This window comes from Aythya fuligula, chromosome 4 (assembly GCF_009819795.1).
Source record: "Aythya fuligula isolate bAytFul2 chromosome 4, bAytFul2.pri, whole genome shotgun sequence".
NCBI lineage: Eukaryota > Metazoa > Chordata > Aves > Anseriformes > Anatidae > Aythya > Aythya fuligula.
Window position 1 is genome coordinate 38,516,293 of NC_045562.1, and position 9,861 is coordinate 38,526,153.

General features: G+C 34.6%; 1 long non-coding RNA gene across 3 annotated transcripts in view; it reads right to left on the minus strand.

The window, feature by feature from the left end:
• LOC116488998 overlaps window positions 1–8,825 on the minus strand; it is an 11,063-nt gene extending 2,238 nt beyond the window's left edge. For 2 of the 3 annotated variants that reach the window (XR_004253235.1, XR_004253234.1), the window contains exons 1-3: window positions 8,710–8,825; window positions 7,955–8,014; window positions 3,116–3,228 (exon numbers count right to left, since the gene is read on the minus strand). This is a non-coding gene — a long non-coding RNA (uncharacterized LOC116488998). The remainder of the gene's footprint in view (window positions 1–3,115; window positions 3,229–7,954; window positions 8,015–8,709) is intronic. The other variant, XR_004253236.1, reaches the window with a different exon arrangement.
• Window positions 8,826–9,861: the final 1,036 nt, after the last annotated feature.

Here is a 9,861-nt window from a genome sequence, read left to right on the forward strand (position 1 = left end):
CACAGCTGAAGGAATATGGTTATTATATGTTAAATAAAGTAAGGATACTAGAGATTTTGCATACTTTGATTTCGGAGGAAAGCATGTCTTCATAAAAATTTACCTGCATAACTTCATGGTTAATTGAAAATATGCTAGTACAGCATCTTTACAGGTTATTGTTACACGGCTTGCACAAGTGTAAACTGATTCCAAATGTCAACAAAAATGCCTAGCATACCTACAGGCTATGAAAATAAATACCAAGCCTACTCATTTCATTTCATTAGACTTCAGTCAAAGCCAACAAAAATAAATCTAACTTTCACATGTAAAAAGTATCTTCACATTATAAACCGCTATCTGAATTGTACATTACTTTTCAATATGTTTCTGCCTTTTGAAAATGCTGTATTCTATTTTATTTATTTGCAACAGAGTTATTATGTATAAGCAAAACAAGTCAAGTACAAATCATCTTTGCAACTAAACAATTGTAATATGTATTTGCTGTACCATAATTAAAAGTCTCTTTTTCTCCTTACTGAACCTCAACAGCTGCTGCACCCAGTGCAATTGTGTTAATGTGTTTCTTAACAATAATTTAGGGTAACAGTTTTGCTCCAGATTTTTGAATAAGAGCCCTGTAAAACACAATAGTTTTGATGTATATGCATGCTGATAAGAGTTATTTCCACCATGTGTATATGCTGGAAATAAGAGCCAATCATCTGGCCAGTGCATTTTAAATTTGGTAATCTTTCTGCTCAATTGAGATCAGCAGAATGTTGAACATTCAGTGGGTCAGGACATTTTATTAGGAGACTCTGGTTTTAAATTCTTGCTTAAAATAATTCATCATTGCCCGTTCCATCTGAAGAAGTTTTAAGTTTTGAGAGTTAATTTACTGTACAGACTTTGATTTGATAGGCCCTGAACCTTCTGTTCACAAGTTAGTTAACATTACATTTTTCCTACTCTTTCCTTTTTACTCTTCAAAATCATGGTTGATTTCCCCATAATGAATAATTAACAAAGTAAACTGTTCTGCTGCATGAATTTGAAAGGAAACAGAATAGCAAAATAGCTTTTTGCCTTTATAGTTGGGGTAGAAAAGTGTAATTCTGAAAAAATAAAATGAATACATGTATATATGTTCAACTCCTTCACAGGCCAGCTGTCGCTATCTGGAGATATCCAGCCACATTTTGCTGCAGGGAAAACTGGCTCATGTTTCATTCACTACCAGGTTGCATCCATTGAAGCCAGAGTAATTTATTTTATCACATTTCTATTAGCTGTATGTAAACCAAAAATGACCATGTTTTGTTAGGGGTAAGCATTCAAAATCTGAACCAGAAGGGTTTACCTTCAGAGATTCCAGTACAAAATACCCGACTTACTGAACCACATCATTCCTTCACTAATGTTTTTAAATCTTTCTTAGATCACAACAAAAAAAATAGAAGGTAAAAAAAATAAATAAATAAGAGCCTACTTGACAAAGCTGAAAAAGAACATTTGCATTTCAGGTGCTGAGCACACTATCTATATACTGAATTATTTTACACTGGCTTCTGACAACAGAAAATGCTGCAGATATGTTTCTGCAGGTTCCCCAGCAGATCTGGTGAATCTGTATTTTCTCTCAAAATCTCTGGTAAAATTCTATACCACAGAATAAAAATATATTTTCATACATTAATTATATACAAATTTTAATTTGGTATACATATATTTAAGTTGAATTAAAAAGTAATTTTTACATAAGAAGATGGAAAATGTATATTTCTTGATACATATTATATTAATACTGGAATCACGTTTAACTACAGAACCTCAAGAATTTTTATAGAAGCAAATATACAGTATATATCATGTTTCCCAGAGTTCGTGATTTCCCTCTTTAAAATTCTGCAAGGAATTTCTTTACACTATTCTTCAGACTCTAAATCAGATTTTTTTTCCTGGGCAATAAAAAATCATGTGCATCTTAATTCTAAACTAATAACAATTCCATGAATGAGGCTCTAACATAATTAAAGAAGCCTAACAGTGTAATTAGATAAATGATTTTTTGAAAACTAGATTTACAGTAGTTTGGCTATTCTGTTAAAAGCCTACTTACATATGCTCATTCTCTGAGGTAACTGAAGTTATTTTACCTTTTATTCACAAAGATACATGCATATTTACACTGCATTATCAGAGTCTGGATTTTCTTGGCTTTATGCCTGACTTGTAAAAAGTTTTTTTGAAACAAATAACGATGTGATATAATCAGTATGTTCTGATATTAGAAAATGAAAAAAGTTCAGATTATTCATTTCAAAATGTAAAGGAGAAACTTCTCATTAGAAATAAAATAAAATAAAATAAAATAAAATAAAATAAAATAAAATAAAATAAAATAAAATAAAATAAAATAAAATAAAATAAAATAAAATAAAAAATCCACTCTTCTCTAAATCACAATAACAAAAAATAAAACATAGTGTTTATGAGTTTCTTTTTACTATTTGCCTCTGAATTCTGAGTTTTGCTGGGCCTTTTATGATTAACTTTCATAATCAAAAAGACAACAGCGTTCTACTATGTGAAGTCTAAAATAAGGAGATGCTCACATCATTCTAATTTAATAGAGTCCATAGTGATATTTCCAATTAAGACTCATCCCATGCCAGCCAAAAACTGTAAATGTTTCAGTGTGTGCAAGGAAAACTCTCCTCAAGAAAAAACTCTGAGAATAACTTGAAAATGCCTTTTTCAATGAATATAGACCTATTACTCCATTGTTTCTTCATTTTTTTAACCTTATGAAATATTTAATGTTCTATGAAGTAGGATTCTTTAATTCATTATTATTATTTTTATTATTATTATTGCAAAGCCATATCTGTTGTGATATGTAACAACTGGAAAGTGTATTTGTAAAAATCAGTATTAAGAGCTCATCCTTTGTCACTGCAGTTTGGTAACCAAGAAGAACAAAGAACAACAACAGGAATGACAAGAACTCCCTTTGACCTCAGGTGTGCTGGATAAAAAATAGATTGTTACCTCCTTGAATTAATACAGTGGAAATTCATGACAGTGACAATTATAATTCTGAGTACTTCCACACCCTTCTACTTACCCAAATTAATTGTTAGATCATAACCAGTTTTCTCATGGTATTCCTTCGACAATAGCTTTGTGATGATGATGCGTGATGGGATTTCAAGCCTCACAAAGGACCCTTATTGCCTACTGAGGAAAATAATAGCATTCTTAACAAATATTTCATTTACTTCAACCTGAATGTTCCTCTGTTCTCACGTGTACTTCCTAAGTATTTCTGAAGACACCAACAAGTATTTCTGAAGATATCTGTAATACTTCATGTGTTTGAGACAAATATATTTAGATTTACAATGTAAACAGGCAGTGGAAAATGAACAGTATTTCTAGTCCATCTTTAAACGTAATAGAAAAAGACAAGTTTAAAAAAAAAAAAAAAAAGAAAAAAAAAAGCAGTATTCCAGTTTACCTGGAATAACCAGTAACCTGGTTTCAGATTATCTGTAATGCAATTTTGTATCAAAACAGCTATGTGTTTAAGTGCAAAAAATCTTCCAATGTCAATATTACAGTAAGATAAACATTTACTATTTTCAATTCATACTTATCTACTTAAGATCATACTTCAGAAAACAAGCCAAGAAGTAAAATGTGAATTGTTTTGATAAGATTTTGACAATTTGAATCTGGTGTCTATTTTTACTTAAAATTATTCCTTACAAAAAGGCACATGCCATAGATTTAAATTTAATATATGGAGGAGGCAGTAATTCATCATTACTGTTGGAATTTAAATTTGGGGATTTAATTGTCAATGCTGAACTGTAATGTGTTTTAATAACACTTTTATAACGCTGGGCTTGATTAACACACCCAAACACACACAAAAGTAAGAAGCCTACAAGCACAGAATCTCTATCTATATATACTCTATGAAACATGTTCAGGACACCCAAGTCTGGAATAGAGTGGATAAGTTACGATTTTAATACCTTGCTCTGCCTCTTCAGTGGTATGGCTTATCACCAAAAATGCTATACCAGCCTGAATTTGAAACCAGCAGCTCACCGAAGGTCAATGCAAGAAACACCATTTAATTAACCAAATGTAGTTTTTGCCTTTGTTGGCATTCAATCTCCTGCTGCTACACTCGCCAGGTTATCACCAGTGTATCCAGAAGATAATTAAACACAATTGTATGGACAAGAAACAGAAAAAGAGGCTTTCAAAGAATTCACAGATACAAGGCTAATATTGTGGGCAACCTACTGAAAGCTGGTACTATGACAACATTTAACCACTGTGCTGCTCAGAGATTAGTCAACATTCCCTCTACCCGTCTCACATTTGTTACATGAATGGTCATTGCAAAGCCTCCCAAAAGTATAACCAAAGTTCTTCTGCATACACTCAGGGACTACCACTGCCATGACTCTGGCTAGTCAGATAAGCATTTTACTTCTTCACTTTACTTCTCTAGTCCCTAGCCTCTCCTTACAATTAGCTAGGATGACTGAATTGGCTTGTGTCCCTAAATGCTGCTAAATCCAATGGGAAACATGAATCAGAGCTCTCAGCCACGGTAGTTCATAGATCAATATATTAACACGGACTAAAATCAATGATGTTTTGCATTAATATGCTAGATTTTGAATTGCAGCTCCTTAGGACCAGACCCACTGCTCTTCATCTAGTTTCGGGACTTGTAAATGCCACTCAATGGATGTGATGGACAGCTAGAGGTGATAACCTCTTAAATTGTCCTAGCTTGAATCAGTAAAGTTTGTGAAAGAGAAGTCATTAAAAACTTCTGTCCTCCAAATGCAAAAGAAATACCTAGATCTTCCCCACTACCTCCTCTTTCTACCCTTCTGCTGGTAGAAGAAAGTATCTTTTATTAATAATTTGTAGGCATCCTCAATCCCTCATCCACTCAATCTTTTATTTTCTCAATTAAACACAGAATAAAGAGGTAACTTTCCTTGCCCATTGTATACAAAAATACACTGTGAAAAACTCAACATGCTTAGAAATCATTTTTGTTTCAGAGCGTATATGGTAACTTGGAAAAGTAGTAATAAATTGACATAAAAAAGTAAAAGACTTATTTTACTTGAGTGTCTGTCACATTCTTCCCCTTACACAAATATTGCAACATAACATTAATTTTGTACATATAATATCTATTAACTTAATGCACGGTAATAGGACACACACATAGCTAACTCAATTGTCATACAGCTACACAATAGAATGAGCTAATTATAGGAGCCTCTCCTTGGTTTACCGAGAAACATGAAGGTTTTGTTTGTTTGTTGGCTCATTTTTTCCTACTTTAATACAGTTGTGGAGAATACCAGTCTTGTAAGGTAAGAAGCAGAGCTGAGTATCTCCAAGATTATTCATGCATTCAGGGATCAACAGGTTGGGGCTACAAAAGAATTTTCTCCCAGGCTGAGCTGCAGGAATTTAAAAATATTTTTTTCTTTCTCTCATAGCTTGAAGAGTTGCTCACTTCTTCACAGGATCTCCTGACATTTTGTCTGACAAATTCCTTCTTGCTACTGTATCAATCCAGGACAGCAGTAATTCCCTTCATCTTTTCCATTGCCACACTATAGCTTCTTTTTTTTTTTTTTTCCCCACGAAAAATTTAAGTTTGTTATAGAGTTTCTGTGCCTGTACTACAGTATGATGCGTGCACCAGAAAGCAGAAAACCACCAGTTCTTGCAGGCTTCAACTTAAAGTAGAGGGAAGACAAGTATGGATACAGTTTTCCCATTCAGAACAGGCTTTGGTTTCTGTCATGTAAAAAGACAAGAGTTGCCAACAGTAAACAAGGCATAACTGTCAGTTCAGGTACTTCAAGTTGTCACAGGTACTCACACCGTCTTCCAAATCATATTTTGGCCAAAGCTGACAGTACTGTGTAAATCACCAAAGACAGTCTATTCATTCTGGAGAAAGCCAGTTGCACAAATGTAAAAATACCTGTATGAACACAAAGCAGCCTGGCTAACTGAAAGAAATCCAGAAGTTTTACTCCTGCCTTACCTACAAATCATATTCTGCTTGAGAAAATTAAACTGCAACTGTGTTCTTGTGCCTTACCTTTCTGTGCCGAAGCACTTTGGTGGTCCATCTGACAATTTTTACAATACCTCATCCTCTTTCAGTAAGCTATTTCCATAGTCTCCACTGCCTGCTGGGAGCTAGGCTTTGTTTGTCTGTATGGCTTGATTTTCTCTGCAATAAACTACAACACTTTGACAGTACCTTGGGTGTTTTACTAGGGGGAAGAGAACTCTTCCTTCCCACCTACCTGCTGGTGAGGAAAAAAAAAAAAAAAAAAAAAAAAAGCAAACAAAAAAAAAAAAAAAAAAAAAAACAACCAAAACAACAACAATGAAAGAATTCCAGGGTCCTAAAACTAAATGTATGCACACTGAAAGATATGTGCACAAACAGAAAACAGACATAGGCAGATCTTGTTTAAGATCAGTGAGTCTTCCTACATCTTCAATTGTACTCATAGTGCATCAGATCTTTGTTAACCTATCGTTCAAATATATGAAGACAAAAAAGATTTTCTTAAATGCACCTTTTATAAATTTGTAAGACAAGGCACAGGAAAAGAACAGTGACAACAGCACTTCCTGAGCAAAATGCAAATGTTGTAGAGCCACAATCAGCATAAAGAAATTGGAAGCAGGAGTAAAAGAAGGAGGTTGATATTTTTAAGATAGAAAACATGTCTGACAAGACTCCAGCTCCCAAGCAAAGAGCTGGACTGGATGCCAGAATACAACTTAATTTAATGTAAACATGGGCAACAGTCATAAAAATATCAATACTGGGACTAATGATTCCTTCTGAAGAATCAAAGGACCTGTCATCAGAAACTCTTTTGTTTGCTGGAAATCTGTTCAAGCAGTACATAAATGATTCAGAGTCCTTCAGTCCTCTTCCATCTCCATTGAGTACTGTTCCACTGAGAGAGCAGCAAGTTTCACAGCATTACAAGGGAAGGGAATGCTAAATATCTGCTGTCTTGTTTTCAGGGTGCAAGCCAAATCATACACCCCCTCTGCCTATTTTTGTAAGGGGTGGATATGAACCAGAATCTATTCTGATTTCAATTTCCATATCCTACTTGCTTTTTTTTTTTTTCTTTTTCTACTAGTTGCTCAAAATTGTAACCACTGTTTTGAATAAAAACTCCTTCTTCCATTTGCCTGGTTAAAACACAGGCACTTTGCAGTACCAATGCAGCAATCTTGCCACAGTAACTGTTCATAGGTGAAAGTCAGGTCACTTGCTACCCTCACCATTGCTTTAATTATCTGCCTTGCCACATGCCTTACCACATACAATCAACACAATCAAAACAGAAAAGAAAATATTAGAGAGAATGTGGGTTTTGAGCACTTGGTAATATGATTAAAAAAAAAAAAAAAAAAAAAAAAAAGGGCAAAATGATGACAAGATAGGCACTTAAATAATGAAAAAAACTGTGAAAGTTTATGGTGTGCGCAATTAAATTGTTGAAATGTTTTCCATTTTGTAAAGGTAAAAATCTGTGAAATCCTTTTGTACAGCAAATCTAGAAAGTTAGGACCAACATATATACTTAAAAAGCCTTTTTAATGTAAGCATAGCTTTTAAAGATATTTTTTTTTCTCCTTTCTACGGTAAAGCTTTTTAACAGCATCATTTCTCATTTAGACTGAGCCATGCAATAGTAATTTCCAAACCATAAACAGGCAGCAAGCTACAGATGCAAATTACCAGGAAACCATCACCCTTTTCCCCTTAAAAGCCTGAAATGTTCTGCACAGCACAACACAACACAACAGTGTCTGAATGCATTGCTGGCAACATGAAGTGGAATTTCAAGACAGAAAGTATACTGACCATAGTATCACATGAAAGGACTGGCATTTTGCTGTTTCCCAAGTAGCAGGGTGTGCTATTCTAGAAAAGAAAAAACACAGTATTATTTCAGTGAACATCCTGGATGTGTACCCTTACAAGATTCTGCTTGCTTGCCTCTCTTCTATAGGTATATGGGATTTGTTCCCATGGATTAGTGCAAGGCCGCCTGAAGAACATTAGATGTAATCATCAACCTGACCTCATCAGAAACTGTATTCCATTTCTCCCTCAACCTGTGCCCTTCTAATGTCATTAATTAGATATCTGGCCACATGCAGTCTCCTTAATGATAAATGTAATGCAGTGCAGCAGCAAAACAGCGTAAAGACCAAATCTATCAGCTCTGTGGGCAGAGGATGAAAAGTGAAAAAAAAGGATTTTCTGTCTTTAGGGAAGACACACTAAGAAGGGCAATACAAAATCCCATGTCATGGAAACAAGTAAAAAAAAAAAGCTTTCCAAAAACGGAAGTGTAAACTGTTCATAATCTCACAACAAACAACAAAACAGGAATACACCATATTTTGTGTGTGTGTGGTTTTGTTTGTTTTGTTTTTATCACTTTCCACAGATTATTAACTCCTTAGAATACATGTTAACTATAACCAGGGGTCAAAGACAGCCTTCTGAGAGTGCACCCAACTGAGAGAAGGCAGTCCTTACCAAGACATCTTCAGGAAAAAAGAAAAAAAGAAAAAGTAAAGAAAAAAAAAAAAAAAGTAAGTTCACAATACCTCCAGAGGAAGGTTTTATTCTTTGTGGACCAAACGTTGAAGGACAGTGAAGAATTTCTGATACAAGGAAAGGCAGATGCACTCACATGGACAGGATGGGAAGGACGTCATACCATTAAACCAGCAAAGGAATGGATTTGGTACAGAAAATGGTGTGAATGGGGCTTGTAGTAGTGAAGTAAAAAGCAGTGAATCCTACATTACAACAACTCATACACATTACTTTGACTATGCCAAAGACGCTGCTCGCTTTATACATCCAGCTAGCAGTCTAGCCAAGTGCCAGGATAATATCCTAGAGGGAGAAGCTAGTACTGAGACCATCTAAGCACAGCAATATCCAGTTCCTCTCAGTTAATTTCTCAATCCCAAAAGTCAACATTGAAATGAATTCATTAGTTATGAATCATTCCTTGTCACACTTGTCCTTACATCTCACTGAGTTCATTTATTTTGTATTTTTCCCACGGTTTCCACTTTACAAGCACAAAGCCCTAGGGAAGCATTATATTTTCCCACTGGCTACATTGATCAACATAAGAAACACAGAGTCTCAGATTTATTGTCTTGAGCACAGGCTGGCAATGAAAGAATTCCAGGGTACTAAAGCTAAATGCACACACAATGAAAGATGTGTTCATGAACAGGAAACAGACATAAGCAGATCTTGTTTAATATCAGTGAGTCTTCCTACAGCTTTAGATGTTCTCATAGCCCATCAGATCATTGTTAACCTAATGTTAAAATATATGATGAAGACAAAAAAAAGATTTTCTTAAATATACCTTGTTCTCTATCCTGTCAGCAGAGGCACACTGCCCACATAAATTTGAATATAATTTGGAACATCTGTGAAATAAATAATGTTCCTGTGGTCAGTAGACCTTGTTATTTGTTTATTCACCAAATATTGAGGTTCAGTTAATTTTCCATTGATAAAGGTGCTTCTGCTGAGAAAAATGAGGCCCCACAGAAATTTCTCATCTAATAAAATCTGAAAACAAGTGTTAGATCTCAACCAAAAAGAAAGAGAGAGGGAAAGAGGGAGGGAAAGAGAGGAAGAAAGAGAGAGAAAATGATAGTGTTCACAAGTTAACCAGATACGTGACTCTTCAAAGTTTTAGTACATGCACATAATTTAAAATTCTCTGA